This window comes from Musca vetustissima, unplaced genomic scaffold (genome assembly GCF_032173495.1).
Source record: "Musca vetustissima isolate MV318-11 ecotype Yass unplaced genomic scaffold, APGP_CSIRO_Mvet_v1 utg61680, whole genome shotgun sequence".
NCBI lineage: Eukaryota > Metazoa > Arthropoda > Insecta > Diptera > Muscidae > Musca > Musca vetustissima.
This window is the reverse complement of record NW_026882624.1, coordinates 1-18080: the sequence shown is the minus strand read 5'-3', so window position 1 is coordinate 18080 and position 18080 is coordinate 1. Positions and strand designations below refer to the sequence as shown.

At 37.5% G+C, this 18080-nt stretch overlaps 1 protein-coding gene across 1 annotated transcript in view; it reads left to right on the top strand.

Annotated features, from left to right (window-relative positions):
* The window catches only part of LOC133329178 (short-chain specific acyl-CoA dehydrogenase, mitochondrial-like), a 155267-nt gene extending 150956 nt beyond the window's left edge, over positions 1-4311 (top strand). The window contains exon 3 of the mRNA XM_061537672.1: positions 4293-4311. The gene's annotated coding sequence lies outside the window, so the exon portion shown is untranslated. The remainder of the gene's footprint in view (positions 1-4292) is intronic.
* Positions 4312-18080: the final 13769 nt, after the last annotated feature.

Genomic DNA, 18080 nt, shown 5'->3' with positions numbered 1-18080 from the left:
CGTCCGATTTAAGGTAAATGATCCACCAAAATTTCGTGAAAATCGGTTCAGATTTAAATATATAGTTTCGTCCGATTTAAGGTAAATGGTGCACCAAAGTCTCTATAAAACTTTCGATTTGCACGACATTTTGCACAGCGAACTGAATTAGGAGTAGAATGATGTGTGTTAAGTTTCGTGAAAATTGGTTCAGATTTAGATATAACTGCCATATATAATTTCGTCCTATTAAATGTAAATGGTGCACCAAAGTCCATATATATCTTTCGATTTGTAAAAAAATTTGGCACAGAATAATGAATTAGGTCTAGAATGATGTGTGCTATGTGAATAATACCTGCAGCTCTTTCATAGGAGGAATATCTGCAGCTTTTTCACAGGAAGAAGAATACCTGCAGCTCTTCCACAGGGGGAAAAATACCAGCAGCTCTTCCATAGGAAGTTAAATTCCTGCAGCTCTTCCACAGGAAGAAGAATACTTGCAGCTCTCCTATAGGAAAAAGAATACCTTGGGCTTTTTCAAAGAAAGCAGAATATCTGCAGCACTTCCAACGGAAAAAATACCTTGAACTCTTCCACAGGAAGAAGAATACCTCCAGATATGTTTATGTTTTCATGACCTGTCGGTCTCTCAGAGGCGTGGATTTAAAAAAAAATTCATGGCCTGTCGGTCTTTCAGAGGCGTCGATTTTTTAAAAATATTTTCTCATGGCCTGTCGGTTTTTCAGAGGCGTGGATTTTTTAAAAATATTTTCTCATGGCCTGTCGGTCTTTCAGAGGCGTGGATTTTTTAAAAATATTTTTTCATGGCCTGTCAGTCTTTCAGAGGCGTGGATTTTCTAAAAATATTTTTTCATGGCCTGTCGGTCTTTCAGAGGCGTGGATTTTTTAAAAATATCTTTTCATGGCCTGTCGGTCTTTCAGAAGCGTGGATTTTTTTAAAAATATTTTTTCATGGCCTTTCGGTCTTTCAGAGGAGTGGATTTTTTTTTTAAATATGTTTTAATGGCCTGTCGGTCCTTCAGAGGCGTGGATTTTTTTAAAAATATTTTTCCATGGCCTGTCGGTCTTTCATATTTTGTTCATGTCCTGTCGGTCTTTCAGAGGCGTGGATTTTTTAAAAATATTTTTTCATGGCCTTTCGGTCTTTCAGAGGCGTGGATTTTTTAAAAATATTTTTTTCATGGCCTTTCGGTCTTTCAGAGGCGTGGATTTTTTAAAAATATTTTTCCATGGCCTGTCGGTCTTTCATATTTTTTTCATGGCCTTTCGGTCTTTCAGAGGCGTGGATTTTTTAAAAATATTTTTCCATGGCCTTTCGGTCTTTCAGAGGCGTGGATTTTTTAAAAATATTTTTTCATGGCCTTTCGGTCTTTCAGAGGCGTGGATTTTTTAAAAATATTTTTTTCATGGCCTTTCGGTCCTTCAGAGGCGTGGATTTTTTTAAAAATATTTTTCCATGGCCTGTCGGTCTTTCATATTTTTTTCATGGCCTTTCGGTCTTTCAGAGGCGTGGATTTTTTAAAAATATTTTTCCATGGCCTTTCGGTCTTTCAGAGGCGTGGATTTTTTAAAAATATTTTTTTCATGGCCTTTCGGTCTTTCAGAGGCGTGGATTTTTTAAAAGTACTTTTTCATGGCCTTTCGGTCTTTCAGAGGCATGGATTTTTTAAAAATATTTGTTCATGTCCTGTCGGTCTTTCAGAGGCGTGGATTTTTTAAAAATATTTTTTCATGGTCTGTCGGTCTTTCAGAGGCGTGGATTTTTTAAAAATATTTTTTCATTGCCTGTCGGTCTTTCAGAGGCGTGGATTTTTTAAAAATATTTTGTTATGGCCTGTCGGTCTTTCATATTTTTTTCATGTCCTGTCGATCTTTCAGAGGCTTGGATTTTTTAAAAATATTTTTTCATAGCCTGTCGGTCTTTCAGAGGGGTGGATTTTTTAATTTTTTTTTCATGGCCTGTCGGTCTTTCAGAGGCGTGGATTTTTTAAAAATATTTGTTCATGGCCTGTCGGTCCTCCAGAGGCGTGGATTTTTTAAAAATATTTTTTCATTGCCTGTCGGTCTTTCATATTTTTTTCATGTCCTGTCGATCTTTCAGAGGCTTGGATTTTTTAAAAATATTTTTTCATAGCCTGTCGGTCTTTCAGAGGGGTGGATTTTTTAAAAATATTTGTTCATGTCCTGTCGGTCTTTCAGAGGCGTGGATTTTTTAAAAATATTTTGTCATGGCCTGTCGGTCTTTCATATTTTTTTCATGTCCTGTCGATCTTTCAGAGGCTTGGATTTTTTAAAAATATTTTTTCATAGCCTGTCGGTCTTTCAGAGGGGTGGATTTTTTAAAAATATGTTTTCATGGCCTGTCGGTCCTTCAGAGGCGTTGATGTCTTAAAAATATTTTTCATGGTCTGTCGGTCTTTCAGAGGCGTGGATTTTTTTAAAATATTTTTTCATTGCCTGTCGGTCTTTCAGAGGCGTAGATTTTTTAAAAATATTTTTTCATGGCGTGTCGGTCGGATTTTTTAAAAATATATCTTTTTAGACCTATTAGAGACGAGGATTATTTAAAAATATTTTTTTCATGTCCTGTCGGTCTTCATATTTTTTTCATGTCCTGTTGATCTTTCATAGTTTTTTCATGTCCTGTCGGTCTTTCATATTTTGTTCATGTCCTGTCGGTCTTTCGGAGGCGTGGATTTTTTAAAAATATGTTTTCAAGGCTTCTCAAATGAGTGTATTTAAAAAAAAAAATTACGAGTTGTCTGAGGAGTGGATCTTTTAAAAATGCTTTTGAATAGCCTATCAGAGGCGTGGGTCTTATAAAAATATTTTGAAATTACCTCTATCTATCAAATGCGTGGATTTTTTAACATATTTTTTCAAGACCTCTCAGAGGTTTCGACTTTTTAAAAATCCTTTTCAAACATAGTTACAGGAGTGGATTTTTGAAAAAATATTTTCCATCGAAAATGCAATATGTTTTCCCATGTTAAGTTTAAGGTGTGAATTTTTTGAAAATATTTCTACAAGAAGTAGACCCCGCGATCTGTTCTTTATTCATAAAAATGTTGTATATTTATTTTAACAGATCTTCAACGACTGCAAATAGCCTTTGGCATTGTCTAACCAAACTGCATCATTCATCGCATATTAACTTCAAGCGAAAAGGGAATACAAAAGATTCCCGTCAATATGAGGAGGAGGAGGATACTTGTGGTGTGTTCTTAACACTAAAATTACCTTCGTTTATACCTGTTTGTATTGCAGCAAAACGAGATAGCCAGTTGATAGCTGGTTGATTCCTGATTATATTCCCTCTGCTGCATGCCATGAGTGGATGTGTGAGTGTGTGTGTGTGGGTTTGCGGAGGCAGGGTATGGGGTAAATTATACCACAAGGGCCGTTTTTCAACACCATATTGTGCTCCAACTGTATAATTAGTTTCATAATTATGGGTATATTTCACGCGCTTTTTGATCTTTTCTCGCGCCGTTCGACCGTTCGCCTGAACATCAACGTCAGGTCTGGCCAGGAAACCCAAGCACAAGAATTGAAAATAATTATCATATTAAATGACGACGGGTATTTTCAATGCTAACATAACACCTTGTTAGAAAATAACACCTTTATAACAAATAACAAGAAAAGAATGGAAGAACGAAAAAGAAACATTACAATAAATATAGGTCTGACGGACGGAACTATTGAACTGAGAATGATGGAAGTGTTGGGTGTTAGGGAGGGTGTTGGTTGAAAAACAGCAGGGTTATAATGTCCTATTAACCATGTGTTTTTTGGCTTGTTAAGGATAACACATTAGCTGGATGCCCCCTTTAGTGCTGCTCACTCTATCGCTCTCCTTCGCCACCCGATTCTTTGTATTCGACTGTCATGATAATCGTCCAATTAGCCAAACACAAAAAAACCCAGGCCATAATACACATCCGGTTACTAATCAAATATACTACTTGGCGTGACACATTATGAATATGCCATTTGACACGCTCCGCCCCCCCTCAGAGTCAATTACAGCCATTAAGCCGGTAATCGAAAGTCAAGTCGGAATGAAATGAAATGAAGCTAAGCCAAGGTGTTCCACAGACACACACCTTGTGCTGTTTTTTGTTTGTATTGAAGTGTTTGACCTGACCTGAATATAACCACCAAACCAGCCAGCCTGGTCATCATCCATCCATTCCATCCATGATAATTTCAACCTGTCACATAAAGAGTGACATTATTGATCAATAAATTACCAACAATAATAATTCAGGGGCCAGGATAACAAGAAGGATGCGTGTTATTGGGTCATATTTTGAAATTGAAATGATGGTTACATTGTCTTCTTTTGTGTGTGTGTGTTTAATGTCAGTCCCGACAATAATTTGTTGACATGTGCCAACTTTTTGACACTTTATGTGACACTTGCTCAGCCAGGTGCCTGATTTTTTTCCGTTTTTCAAATGTGACATCAAAACAAATTGGCCAACCTCAAAACGAAGGTGTAACGAGGTAATTGTGTATGCAAATTTCAATAATTTTAATAAGGAAATTACAATTATTTGAAATAATTCTTGTGACATATAAAATTTGACAGTGGGAACCCCTCTCCTAAAGGCACCAAATGGTCCTTTAAAATATGACCAGAATTTCTCTTCCTATGGCAGGAACAAGGATTTTGTTCAAAAAGATCAAACATTTTTTTTTTTATTTATTTTCCTATAGAATATCAGAAGTTCCTCGCGTAGGAGAACAAAAGGCTATTCTTATAGGAGTCCACAATGTCTTCTTATATAAAAAGTTAAGGCCTTCTAATAGAGATCGTTAAATTACTTCCAATTCCCTCAGAACATTTTATACCCTATGCATGACCGTTCGTCCGTCCGTCTGTCGATGTTAAATTGTAAACAAAGTACAGGTCGCATTTATAATCCGAATTGGATGAAATTTGGCATAGGTCACTTATTTGGCTCAAGGACGAACCCTATTGAAATTGGGAAAAATCGGTTCAGATTTAGATATAGCTCCCATATATATTTTCGTGCGATTTAATGTAAAAGGTCCCTATATATCTTTCGATTTGCACGAAATTTGGTACAGCGTAATGAATTAGGTCTAGAATGATGTGTGCAAAGTTTCGTGAAAATCGGTTCAAATTTGGATATAGCTCCCATATATATTTTCGTCCGATTTAAGGTAAATGGTGTACCAAAGTCCCTCTATGTCTTTCGATTTGCACGAAATTTGGCATAGCGTAATGAATTAGGTCTAGAATGATGTGTATTAAGTTTCGTGAAAATCGGTTCAGATTTGGATATAGCTCCCATAAATATTTTCGTCCGATTTTATCAAAATAGTGCACCAAAGTCCCTTTATAAGCTTTGATTTGCACAAAATTTGGCTTAGCGTACTAAGTTGAGTCAAGAATGATGAGTGGTGAGTTTCGGGAAAATCGGTCAATATTTCGATATAGCTCCCATATCGTCCGATTTTATGTAAATGATGCACCAATGTCCCTATATATCTTTCGATTTGCACGAAATTTGGTACAGCGTAATGAATTAGGTCTAGAATGATGTGTGCAAAGTTTCGTGAAAATCGGTTCAAATTTGGATATAGCTCCCATATATATTTTCGTCCGATTTAAGGTAAATGGTGTACCAAAGTCCCTCTATGTCTTTCGATTTGCACGAAATTTGGCATAGCGTAATGAATTAGGTCTAGAATGATGTGTATTAAGTTTCGTAAAAATCGGTTCAGATTTGGATATAGCTCCCATATATATTTTCGTCCGATTTTATCAAAATAGTGCACCAAAGTCCCTTTATAAGCTTCGATTTACACAAAATTTGGCTTAGCGTACTAAGTTGAGTCAAGAATGATGAGTGGTGAGTTTCGGGAAAATCGGTCAATATTTCGATATAGCTCCCATATCGTCCGATTTTATGTAAATGATGCACCAATGTCCCTATATATCCTTCGATTTGCACGAAATTTGGCACAGCGTACTGAATTAAGTCTAAAACGATGTATGTTAAATTTCGTGGATATCGGTTCAGATTTAGATATAGTTCTTATATATATTTTCGTCCGATTTTCGATAAATAGTGCACCAAAGTCCCTTTGTATCCTTCGATTTGCACGAAATTTCGCATAGCTTGCTAAATTAAGTCTAGAACGATGTGTGTTAAATTTCGTGAAAATCGGTTCAAATTTAGATATAGCTCCCACATATAGATTATATTTTTAACAACGCGGCGTACCGAATAGCGTGTATCAATTTTGCTATAAATCGTTTTCCATAAATTTTCCCCATGTTACGGAGGCGGCTCTAAATCTGCTCGAATGAAATTAAAGTTAGGATAGGTTGGATAAAGAGGAAACATAGACATGCAATTGTTAGGATACATATGTACAGTATACCCAAAGTGGTGAAGGGTATCATATAGTCGGCCCAGTCCGACTTTACTACTTTGCTTATTGGTCATTTATGATTTTTCAATACCCATTCGTGCATATCCTGTAAATAGAACACCATTTCACTGCGTCCGGTGATTTGTTTGAAGTGGTCTGGATGGAAAACAAAATACGACAAAGTAAATAAAATTGCCATTAAATCGATAAGCCATCCCTGAACTTCTATTGGAAAGGTACGAATATGAAGAATAAAATGAATTATTAAAATCAACCACTTTATTGCTTCATCGAATAAATATATTTTTGTTTCGGCAATTTGTCGTATTTTTTCGTTCAATTCTAAACTTAAGATTGCGGAGGCACAGTGTTATGAAATCAATAAAATTTGAGGATTTGATATTTTCTATTTATAGATAGGCTACAGGAGGTCCTTTTGCAATGGTAGAGCCTTCAAGCTATAGAAAATAAAGTGTAGGTATATCAGCTATAGAAGGAGCGACAAAGGGTTCGATAGCAATTAAAAATCGTCAACATGTATTCTGACTTTAGAAGAGCGACTTGAGATATCTAAACTATATAACAACGATAGGATGACTTCTACCCTATAGATACAGCTACATATACAGAATAGTTAAAGGATGTATTTTAGATTTGAAAAAAGTGACAGAAGGTCCTCAGGCTATAGACGAACAACAGTGGGTCTTCTAGCTATAGAAAAGCGACTGGGGACCTTCTATATATAGAAGAGCGATAGATGCCTCAAGGCTGTAGACGAGCGACTGGGGATCTTCAAGAGAGGTAGAAGGTCCTCTAGCTATAGGAGATCAACAAGTGATATTCTAGGTATAGACGAGCGGCAGTAGATCCCTTAGCTATAGAAAAGCAACATCACATGACTATAGAAGAGCAGACAGGAGGACTTCTAGGTACAACTAGAGGACCTAGCTATAGAAAAGCAACAGGAGGTCTATTGGCTACAGAAGAGCGACCGAAGGTCTTCTAGCTATAGACGAGCAACAAGAGGTCTTTCGGCAATAGAATAGCGGCAGGTGGTCTTCTGGCTATAGAAGGGCGACAGGAGGTTTTTCGGCTGTAAAAGCAGGAGGTCACCTGACTATAGAACAGCGACATGGGTCCTTCTGGCTATAGAAGAGGAACTGGATGTCTTTCGGTTATACAAGAGGAACTGGAGTTTTTTTTTTGGCTGTAGAAGAACGCCAGGAGGTGTTATGACTATAGATGAGTGGTAGGGGATCTTCAAGAGAGTTACAAGATCCTCCAGCTATAGAAGAGCAACAGGTGATATTCTAGGTACAGAAGAGCGGCAGTAGATCCCCTAGTTACATAGAAACTATATCACATGACTATAGAAGAGCAGACAGGAGGACTTCTAGGTACAGCTAGAGGACCTAGCTGTGGAAAAGCAACAGGAGGTCTTCTGGCTAAAGAAGAGTGACCGAAGGTCTTCTAGCTATAGACGAGCAATAATATGTATTTCGGCAATAAAAGACCGCAGGAAATCTTCTGGCTACAGAAGAGCGGCAGGAGATCTTCTGGATGTAGAAAAACGACAGGAGATTTTCCGGCTATAAAAGAGTTGCAGGAGGTCATCTGGCTATAGAACAACGACATGGGTCTTTCTGGCTATAGAAGAGGAACTGGAGGACTTTTGGCTATAGAAGAACGCCAGGAATTGTTATGACTATAGATGAGTGGTGGGGGATCTTCAAGAGAGTTAGAAGGTCCTCTAGCAATAGAAGAGCAACAGGTGATGTAGGAACAGAAGACCGGCAGTAGATACTTTAGCTATAGAGAATCAACATCACATCACTATAGAAGAGAAGACAGGAGGAGGTACAGCTAGAGGACCTAGCTATAGGAAAGCCAAAGGAGGTCTTCTGGCTACAGAAGTTATTGACGAGCAACAAGAGGTCTTTCGGCATGGTCTTATGGCTATAGAAGGGCGACAGGAGATTTTCATCAGGCTATAGAACAACGACATGGGTTCTTCTAGCTATAAAAGAATAACTAGATGTCTTCCGGCTATAGAAGAGGAACTGGAGGTCTTCTGGCTATTGAAGAGCGCCGGGAGGTATTCTGCCTATAGATGAGCGGCAGGTGGTCTTCTGGCTATAGGAGGGTGACAGGAGATCTTCTGGATTTAGAAAAACGACGGGAGGTTTTCCGGCTATAAAGAGTTGAAGAAGGTCTTCTAGCTACAGAAGAGCGACATGGGGTCTTCTGGCTATAGAAGAGGAACTGGAGATCTTCTGGATATAGAAGAGCGAAAGTAGGTCTTCTGGTTACAGAAGAGCGACCGAAGCTCATCTAGCTATAGACGAGCAACAAGAGGGGTTTCGGCAATAGAAGAGCGGCACGTGGTCTTTTGGAGATTTTCTGGATATTGAAAAGCAACAGGAGGTTTTCCGTCTATAAAACAGTTGCAGGAGGTCATCTGGCTATATAACAGTGACATGGGTCCTTCTGGCTATAGGGGAGGAACTGGAGGTCTTTTGGTCTTTAGAAGAACGCTAGGAGGTGTTATGACTATAGTTGAGTGGTAGGGCGGCCTTTTGGCTATACAAGAACAAATGTAGCACTTCTGGTTACAGAAGAGCGACCGAAGGTCTTCTAGCTATAGACGAGCAACACGAGGTCTTTCGGCAATAGAAGAGAGGCAGGTGGTCTTCTGGCTTTGATTTCTGACCTGCTATAAGAAGACCTGGTCTTTTTCAAGAAGATATTTTTGAAACTGTAAGGAGATTTTCTGGTCTTTTTTTAAAAATACCTTCTGGTTTTCCTTCGAAAGACCTTCTGGTCTCCAATCAGAGAGCCTTCCGGCTTTCCTTCGAAAGACCTTCTGGACTCCTTTTATATGAATCCTTGAGTCTCCTATAATAAACCCTTTTGGTCTTTTATGAGAAGACCTTCTGGTCTTCTGTCAGGAGGCCTTCGAACGGAAAACCTTCAGGTCTTCCCTCAGAAGAATTTTTGGTCTGCTACAAGAAGATCTGCTCTTTTATGAAGAGACCATTTGGTCTCCTCATAAAAGAAAAAAACAAAACTTTCTGGCCTTCTATAAAAACACATCAGAGACCAGAAGGTCTGTATCCTATCAGAAACCTTCCGGTTCTCTATACGAAGGCCTTCTGGTCTTTTATCAGATGACCTTTTGGCCTTCTATCAGATGATCATCTAGGCATTTATGAAAAGGCCTTCTAATTTTCCATCAGAAAACCTTCTGGACCTTCCTCAGAGGATTTTCTGGTCTACTATCAGAAAGATCTTCTTGTATCTTATCAGTAGACGGTCGCCTATAAGAAGACTTTCTGCTTTTCTATAGGAATACCTTTGGTCTTCAATCAGAAGATTTTCTGGTCTTCTATAAGAAGACCTTCTGTTTTTCTATGAGATGACCTATTCAATTTCTATCTCAAGTACTTATAGCCTTCTTCTGGTCTTCTGTAAGTGAACTTTTTGGACTTCTATAAGAAGGCCTTTTCGTCGTCGAAATGATGATCGTTTCGTTTTGGCCCTCTTGTTGTTAAGAAGATCATTTGATCCTCTGTGAGAACCCTTTGGTTTTCTTGTCTTCTCGAAATAGACCTGCCCATATGATGTAAAATTACCTTTTAGACTTCTATAAGACAAAATGGTGCTCTTCTATAAAAAATGCTAGTTTTCTATAAGAAGGTCTTCTTATCTCCTATTAGTAAACCTTCTAATTTTCTATAAAAAAAAACTTCAGGTCTCCTACAGGAAACCCTTTTAAATTCCCATTTTGACCAGAAGGAATAGCCGGGCTCTCTCAGTTAAATTGACTACATCCAACTTACTGTGCCAATTTCCAATTTTATACGAATAATTCACAAGGACTTCCACATTCCTTCCTCCCATATTGCCAAATATGCTATCATATAGCAGCATCTCTATTCTTTGAGAAACGTTCATGAAACTCCGATACGTGATGAACTCACAATGATATTTATTTCAAGAAAGGGAACAGCCACCATCACCACTACCCTGCCCTCATCTCTGCTCATTTTACAATTTATTCAAACGAAGGTGCGTGGACACGTTCGTTCCTTTCCCTCACCAAACTGAAGAACAACAACATCGCCTTTCTTATTGTTTTTATTGTCTATGGGGTCCTTTTGTTGTGTGTGTGGAATGTACAAAACAAAAACAATGCATATCCTTTTATTGTTGTTGAGAACAATATTGAATTTTCAATATTTATTTTTACAAGGATATTCGTTTTTTTTGCAAAATACACGCACGAAGGATATCCATACCACTCATACACCCTCCTACCTCATTTGCCATTAAGACATATTTGCCGAAACAACTCCCAAACAAGAGTTAATGGAAAAGGATAAAAGAAGAAACAATAACAAATCGAGACCAATAATTCAAAATAAATTGAGCAAATACTGGAAGAGAGTGAAAGAGAGAGAGAGCGGGAGGGAGTGAACAAATGAAATGTTGCCTAACAAATGGAAACGAAATTTCCTTTTATTTGGAGGTTATATAACCTCAAAATTAGTTAACACTATATGAGGCATTACCAGAAGTAATAGAAGAAATGCGGTTCATAATGGGCCCTCAATAAAAAGCAAAATAAATCCATGTTGTATTATTACTGTTTACACCTCAAGCCACATTTTGCCTTTGGCTCTGCTCCGCATTGACTTCCATTTGGCGTGGGCCAGGATGATGCTTGCGAAATCCGTGTGGCATATTTGTAAATTAAAAATCACTTTTAATTATCGTGCGATGTCGACTTTATGCCACATACAGTGCGGCCATCATGTTGGCGCACGTGTCATGCCAAATCCATTTCATGGTTTTTCTGTGGTCCACTTTGTGATGCTTTGGTTAGGCGGAAAATGTTTACGGTTATGTTTGGGAAGACAAATCTGTTTGTTGTGGCCCATAATTTGATTTATGCTGCATAAAGTGCGTCCGTATGCCTGTCAAAATTCGTGGATAATTGAAACATACGCCAACATTTGCAGCACTTTGTACTCCCATATAAATCCCATAGAGAATCCATAGAAGATACGCAGAAGGTATTTCAGTTAATGAAGAGGTACGGAAAGTCTTCTAAATATAGAAGATCTCAGGAAGGCCATCTAACTATACGGTAATAGCAGGAGGGCTTATAGATACGGAAGAGCTGCAAGAGGTATTCTATTTATAGAAAAAATATCTTCTATATATTGAAGGACTCCTGAAGGTCCTGTATTAAAATATATCAACGGAAGGTCTACGTGTATAGAAAGGCTGCAGGAGATGTTCTATCAATAAAAGGGCTGTATTCCATCTATGGAAATGCTAAACCAGTCTTCCTACCTACAGAAGGTCCCATGGGAGATGCAGGAGATTTTCTATCTACTGAAGGTTGATATTCTATTTGCAGAAGATACAAAATAAAAGTAACTGCAGGAGGGCTTCTGGCCATATATGTTAGCCATTAGACTCCTATGTATAGAGACCTTATAGGCAAATACCCTTTTTTGAAGAGTGACATGAATTATTCTAGGTCTAGATAGACTTCGGATGGACATCTAGCAATAGCTATGACTATATATGAAGAAATCTTCTCTTCTCTACAGAAGAACTGAAAATTGTTTTCAAATTAAAAGAGGATGGCGGGAATATTTTCTCTATATAATAACGGCAGAAGACCTTCTGTCTATAGAAGAGGGACAAAAATAACTGCCTGAGATATTTTATTTAAAGAAGACCTATAGGAGTCTGCTCTCTACAGAAAATATATAAAATTATAGAAAAGCGACAGGAGGTCGTCTAGTTACAAGTGAAGATTATATCTACTGAAGAAGAAGGTCTTTTAACTATAGAAGATGGACATAATGTTTAACATTGGTCCTATCTTCTGTCGACTGAAGGATGATATAAATTTCACTTACTGTCTGTGTGTCAATATAAGGTATTTTATACATAAAAAATCGGGATTCCTTACAGAAGAGATGCAAGAGGTCTACTAGATATAGAAAAGGGAAAAGAGATCTTTAACTCTGGAAAGGGGCATAAGGACTTGTATTTATTGAAGATCTTCTATCTACAGGGGTTTTCTCTCTAAAAAGGAGAACGACTGGACTTTTTCTAGGTATAGAAAAAGATAGAAGCTCTTCAAGCTAAGCTAGATCTGGTATTTTATATACCGAAGAGCTCCCGCAGGTCTGTTATTTACAGAAGAATGACAGAAACGGGATGCAGGAGGTCTTCTATGATGGTTCTATCAACAGAAAAACTATCAGGAGTATTCTATCCATGACTTGATGTGGATGTAGGACCTCAATTTGTTTCTAGCCATACATGGGCGACAGTAAGACTTTTACGTATAGATTTTAGAAGAGAGGTATCCTAACCGCCGGAAATGTAGCTAAAGAAGAGCGACTGGAGCTCTTTTACCCCTGTAATAATCTCGGAAAGTCCTCTATAAATAGAAAATCGTAGAAGAGTAGAAAGAAATAGAAAATCGAAGATCTCCTGGAGATATTCTATTGATAGAAATAGAATATCTCCAGGAGACCCACCATATATATCTATCTGCAGGGAACTTCTATTAAACTGCGCAGGCTATTCTATCCCATACTTGAGATGGATGAAGAATCTCAATATATTTATACATATGGAAGTCTAATATGAAGGGCAATTGAAAGTCTTTTAGCTTCAGAAGATCTGCAGATATGTATTCGGTATTCTATCTATAGCGGCAGAAAGCGTTATATTTTCAGAAATGCTACAGAATAGCTTCCATTTATAGTGGATCTGAAGGAATCGTATGTCTATTTTTACGATCATGTTTATAGATGGGCCGACTCCAAATTGCTTAAAACGGATTTGGTCCACAAAAACATACATACCAATATTTCGATTAGGCATATTTTTGCCGTAGCAAAGTGTATATACCCTCATTAGGATTAGAGTCAAAATATAGAAGAGTACCCTGCGATCTTTTATTTATAGGAGACCTATAAGGAGAGTAGTCATTCTATAAATGAAAGATCGAGTCTTCTGCTGACATAACACAACATGTAGCTATAGTACATATCGAATGGGCCTATATAATTTTTAGAGTTAGAAAAACTTCTCCTGGTAGAGATCCTAATAATAAAAATAGGTATTCGCCCTTTTTTGATTCGAATGCTGTTTTTGATTCTTTAATAGATAGGAGAACCCATGCCGTCCTTCTGAGGCAACACGACCTTCTATCGGCAAGCAGGGACGTACGCAGGGGTGGCGGACCGGGGGGCCCTGGCCCCCTCGAAATGAATTTTTTTCACAGTAAATTTTTGTTTGCAACAGCGAATTTTTTATTTTGTACTTTAAAAAATTCACGCCTAACGCCCTAATAAAGGCTCTCAAAATTTCTTTAAAAAATCCACGCCTAACGCCCTAATAAAGGCTCTCAAAATTTCTTTAAAAAATCCACGCCTAACGCCCTAATAAGGGCTCTCAAAATTTCTTTAAAAAATCCACGCCTAACGCCCTAATAAGGGCTCTCAAAATTTCTTTAAAAAATCCACGCCTAACGCCTTAATAAGGGCTCTCAAAATTTCCTTAAAAAATCCACGCCTAACGCCTTAATAAGGGCTCTCAAAATTTCCTTAAAAAATCCACGCCTAACGCCCTAATAAGGGCTCTCAAAATTTCTGTAAAAAATCTACGCCTAACGTCCTAATAGTGGCCCTCAAAATTTCTTTAAAAAATCCACGCCTAACGCCTTAATAAGGGCTCTCAAAATTTCTTTAAAAAATCCACGCCTAACGTCCTAATAAGGGCTCTCAAAATTTCTTTAAAAAATCCACGCCTAACGTCCTAATAAGGGCTCTTAAAATTTCTTTAAAAAATCCACGCCTAACGCCCTAATGGTGGCTCTCAAAATTTCTTTAAAAAATCCACGCCTAACGCCCTAATAACGGCACTCAAAATTTCTTTAAAAAATCCACGCCTAACGCCTTAATAAGGGCTCTCAAAATTTCTTTAAAAAATCCACGCCTAACGCCCTAATGGTGGCTCTCAAAATTTCTTTAAAAAATCCACGCCTAACGCCCTAATAACGGCACTCAAAATTTCTTTAAAAAATCCACGCCTAACGCCTTAATAAGGGCTCTCAAAATTTCTTTAAAAAATCCACGCCTAACGCCCTAATGGTGGCTCTCAAAATTTCTTTAAAAAATCCACGCCTAACGCCCTAATAACGGCACTCAAAATTTCTTTAAAAAATCCACGCCTAACGCCTTAATAAGGGCTCTCAAAATTTCTTTAAAAAATCCACGCCTAACGCCCTAATGGTGGCTCTCAAAATTTCTTTAAAAAATCCACGCCTAACGCCCTAATAACGGCACTCAAAATTTCTTTAAAAAATCCACGCCTAACGCCTTAATAAGGGCTCTCAAAATTTCTTTAAAAAATCCAGGCCTAATGCCCTAATAAGGGCTCTCAAAATTTCCTTAAAAAATCCACGCCTAACATCCTAATAAGGGCTCTCAAAATTTCCTTAAAAAATTCACGCCTAACGCCCTAATAAGGGCTCTCAAAATTTCTTTAAAAAATCCACGCCTAACGCCCCAATAAGGGCTCTCAAAATTTCCTTAAAAAATCCACGCCTAACGCCCTAAGAAGGGCTCTCAAAATTTCCTTAAAAAATCCACGCCTAACGCCCTAATAAGGGCTCTCAAAATTTCTTTAAAAAATCCACGCCTAACGTCCTAATAAGGGCTCTCAAAATTTCTTTAAAAAATCCACGCCTAACGTCCTAATAAGGGCTCTCAAAATTTCTTTAAAAAATCCACGCCTAACGCCCTAATGGTGGCTCTCAAAATTTCTTTAAAAAATCCACGCCTAACGCCCTAATAACGGCACTCAAAATTTCTTTAAAAAATCCACGCCTAACGCCTTAATAAGGGCTCTCAAAATTTCCTTAAAAAATCCACGCCTAACGCCCTAATAAGGGCTCTCAAAATTTCTTTAAAAAATCCACGCCTAACGCCCTAATAAGGGCTCTCAAAATTTCTTTAAAAAATCCAGGCCTAATGCCCTAATAAGGGCTTTCAAAATTTCTTTAAAAAAAATCCACGCCTAACATCCTAATAAGGGCTCTCAAAATTTCTTTAAAAAATCCACGCCTAACATCCTAATAAGGGCTCTCAAAATTTCTTTAAAAATTTCTTTAAAAAATCCACGCCTAACATCCTAATAAGGGCTCTAAAAATTTCTTTAAAAAATCCACGCCTAACATCCTAATAAGGGCTCTCAAAATTTCTTTAAAAATTTCTTTAAAAAATCCACGCCTAACATCCTAATAAGGGCTCTCAACATTTCTTTAAAAAATCCACGCCTAACATCCTAATAAGGGCTCTAAAAATTTCTTTAAAAAATCCACGCCTAACATCCTAATAAGGGCTCTCAAAATTTCTTTAAAAAATCCACGCCTAAAATCCTAATAAGGGCTCTCAAAATTTCTTTAAAAAATCCACGCCTAACGCCCTAATAAGGGCTCTCAAATTTTCTTTAAAAAATCCACGCCTAACGCCTTAATAGTGGCTCCCAAAATTTCTTTAAAAAAATTACGCCCAATGGTCTAATAGTGGCCCTCAAAATTTCTTTAAAAAATCCACGCCTAACGCCTTAATAAGGGCTCTCAATTTTTTTACAAAAATCCATTTCCTACAGGTACAAATTCTAGAGGCCCTTGGGGTCAAGTTTTTCTATCGACAAAAAATTATCTGTAATGGCGAAGAGGATTAGGTCTCCGGAAGAGCAAAAAAAAAACCTTGCTACATCACATTAAAGCTTGCATGTAAGGCATATCTGCCAATTCAGATATAAAATTCTCTTTCCGCCCGTCCGCTAAAAATATATTGGGTTATGATACACTTCGACATACCTCTTGAAGCAATAATGAATTAGAATCTACTTCATCATACTGAACTAAGAGCTAAGAAACAAATATTTTGCTCCTTTGTTGTTGTTATTGTTTTCGGTTATTATTAGTTTTAAATCCACAAAACGTGTGAAAAGGGGGGCAGTAAACATACACGAAATTATAGGGCAACGCTACGCAACATGCGAAAGCGAAATCCCATCAGGCGTTGCTGAATTGAATTCTGTTAGAAAAACGTATTCTATATATTTCATCCGCGATTTCTAGCATTATTGAATGTAATCTGGAATTCTGAACAGGATTATTTATGAACAGGTAAGCACTATTTATAAATATTGAAGATGCTGACCCTTTGTGGGAGAGGTACCTGGAGTGGACAAATGGGTCCCATTTTCCTACATGATGAAGGCTTGGTTAAGATAATAGGTTGTACAAAGTTTGATTCAAATAATTTTTTCACAGTTTTGATCATTTTGTGTGGGAGGTGCTAGAATTTTTTACTTTATTCTTTTAAGGTCAAAAAGTCGGAACCGTTTGAAAACAGAAGTCCATTGAATTTCAATTTTCAAATCAATTTAACCTATTCGTTATTGTCAATAAATAATACATGTTCCATTCCCTCATTCGATTCCATGGAAGGTGTAGAAAAGAACATTTAGCTTCTGACTATCAAATACCTAATGTACACGATGAATAATAAAATATTATAAAAATTCGAATATTTCATGTCCTAACCTCAAAATGAACTGTTTAAATATGTTTTGGAAAACAAAACAACAACAAAAAATCATTTATCATCGTTCGCTTAAACTGGCAGAGAAAAGCAAATGGTGTTGGATTTGTTGGTGCAGCAGGTCATCAACAGAAGAAAGCCGAAAAAATGAAAAACCTATAACCAGACTTTGTTAATTATGTTTTTTTTTTTTGTTGTTGGATCGACTGCAGCTATTATCGTTTGTTCGCCTGCTAAGTGTAGAAACAGCAGCTTAAAATTTGGTACGTAAATCTTGTTGTTATTTTTCTGTTCAGGCATATGGCTGCAGAAGAATGTGTGCGGATGGATGGATGGTTGGATGTTCGATGGCTGGCTGGCTGGATGGATATATCTTTTCATAAATTTGTGAAATATGTTTGTTTAGGATGATGGGTAGATGCTTACCGCCATAATTGGCAAGTGGTTGGCTTGGTTATGAGCTTCGGCATTCTTTAAATAAACAAAGTTCCACGCACCCGATATGGCATGCCATCTTCAGGCATACATACACACACACACATATATATATATACTCCAGCTTGGTGTATGCCTTCCCAGAGGCATTGTGGCTGTGTTTATTTAAAATCACCTAAATCTTTGCACCAAAAATTCGCAGAATTCAATTCAGCAACGCCTGATGGGATTTCGCTTTCGCATGTTGCGTTGTGTTGCGTTGCCCTATAATTTCGTGTGTGTTTACTGCCCCCTTTTTCACACGTTTTGTGGATTTAAAACTAATAATAACCGAAAACAATAACAAAAACACGAACAACAACAAAGGAGCAAAATATTTGTTTCTTAGCTCTTAGTTCAGTATGATGAAGTAGATTCTAATTCATTATTGCTTCAAGAGGTATGTCGAAGTGTATCATAACCCAATATATTTTTAGCGAAAGGGTGTAAGGGAATTATGTATCTGAATTGGCAGATATGCCTTACATGCAAGCTTTAATGTGATGTAGCAAGGTTTTTTTTTTGCTCTTCCGGAGA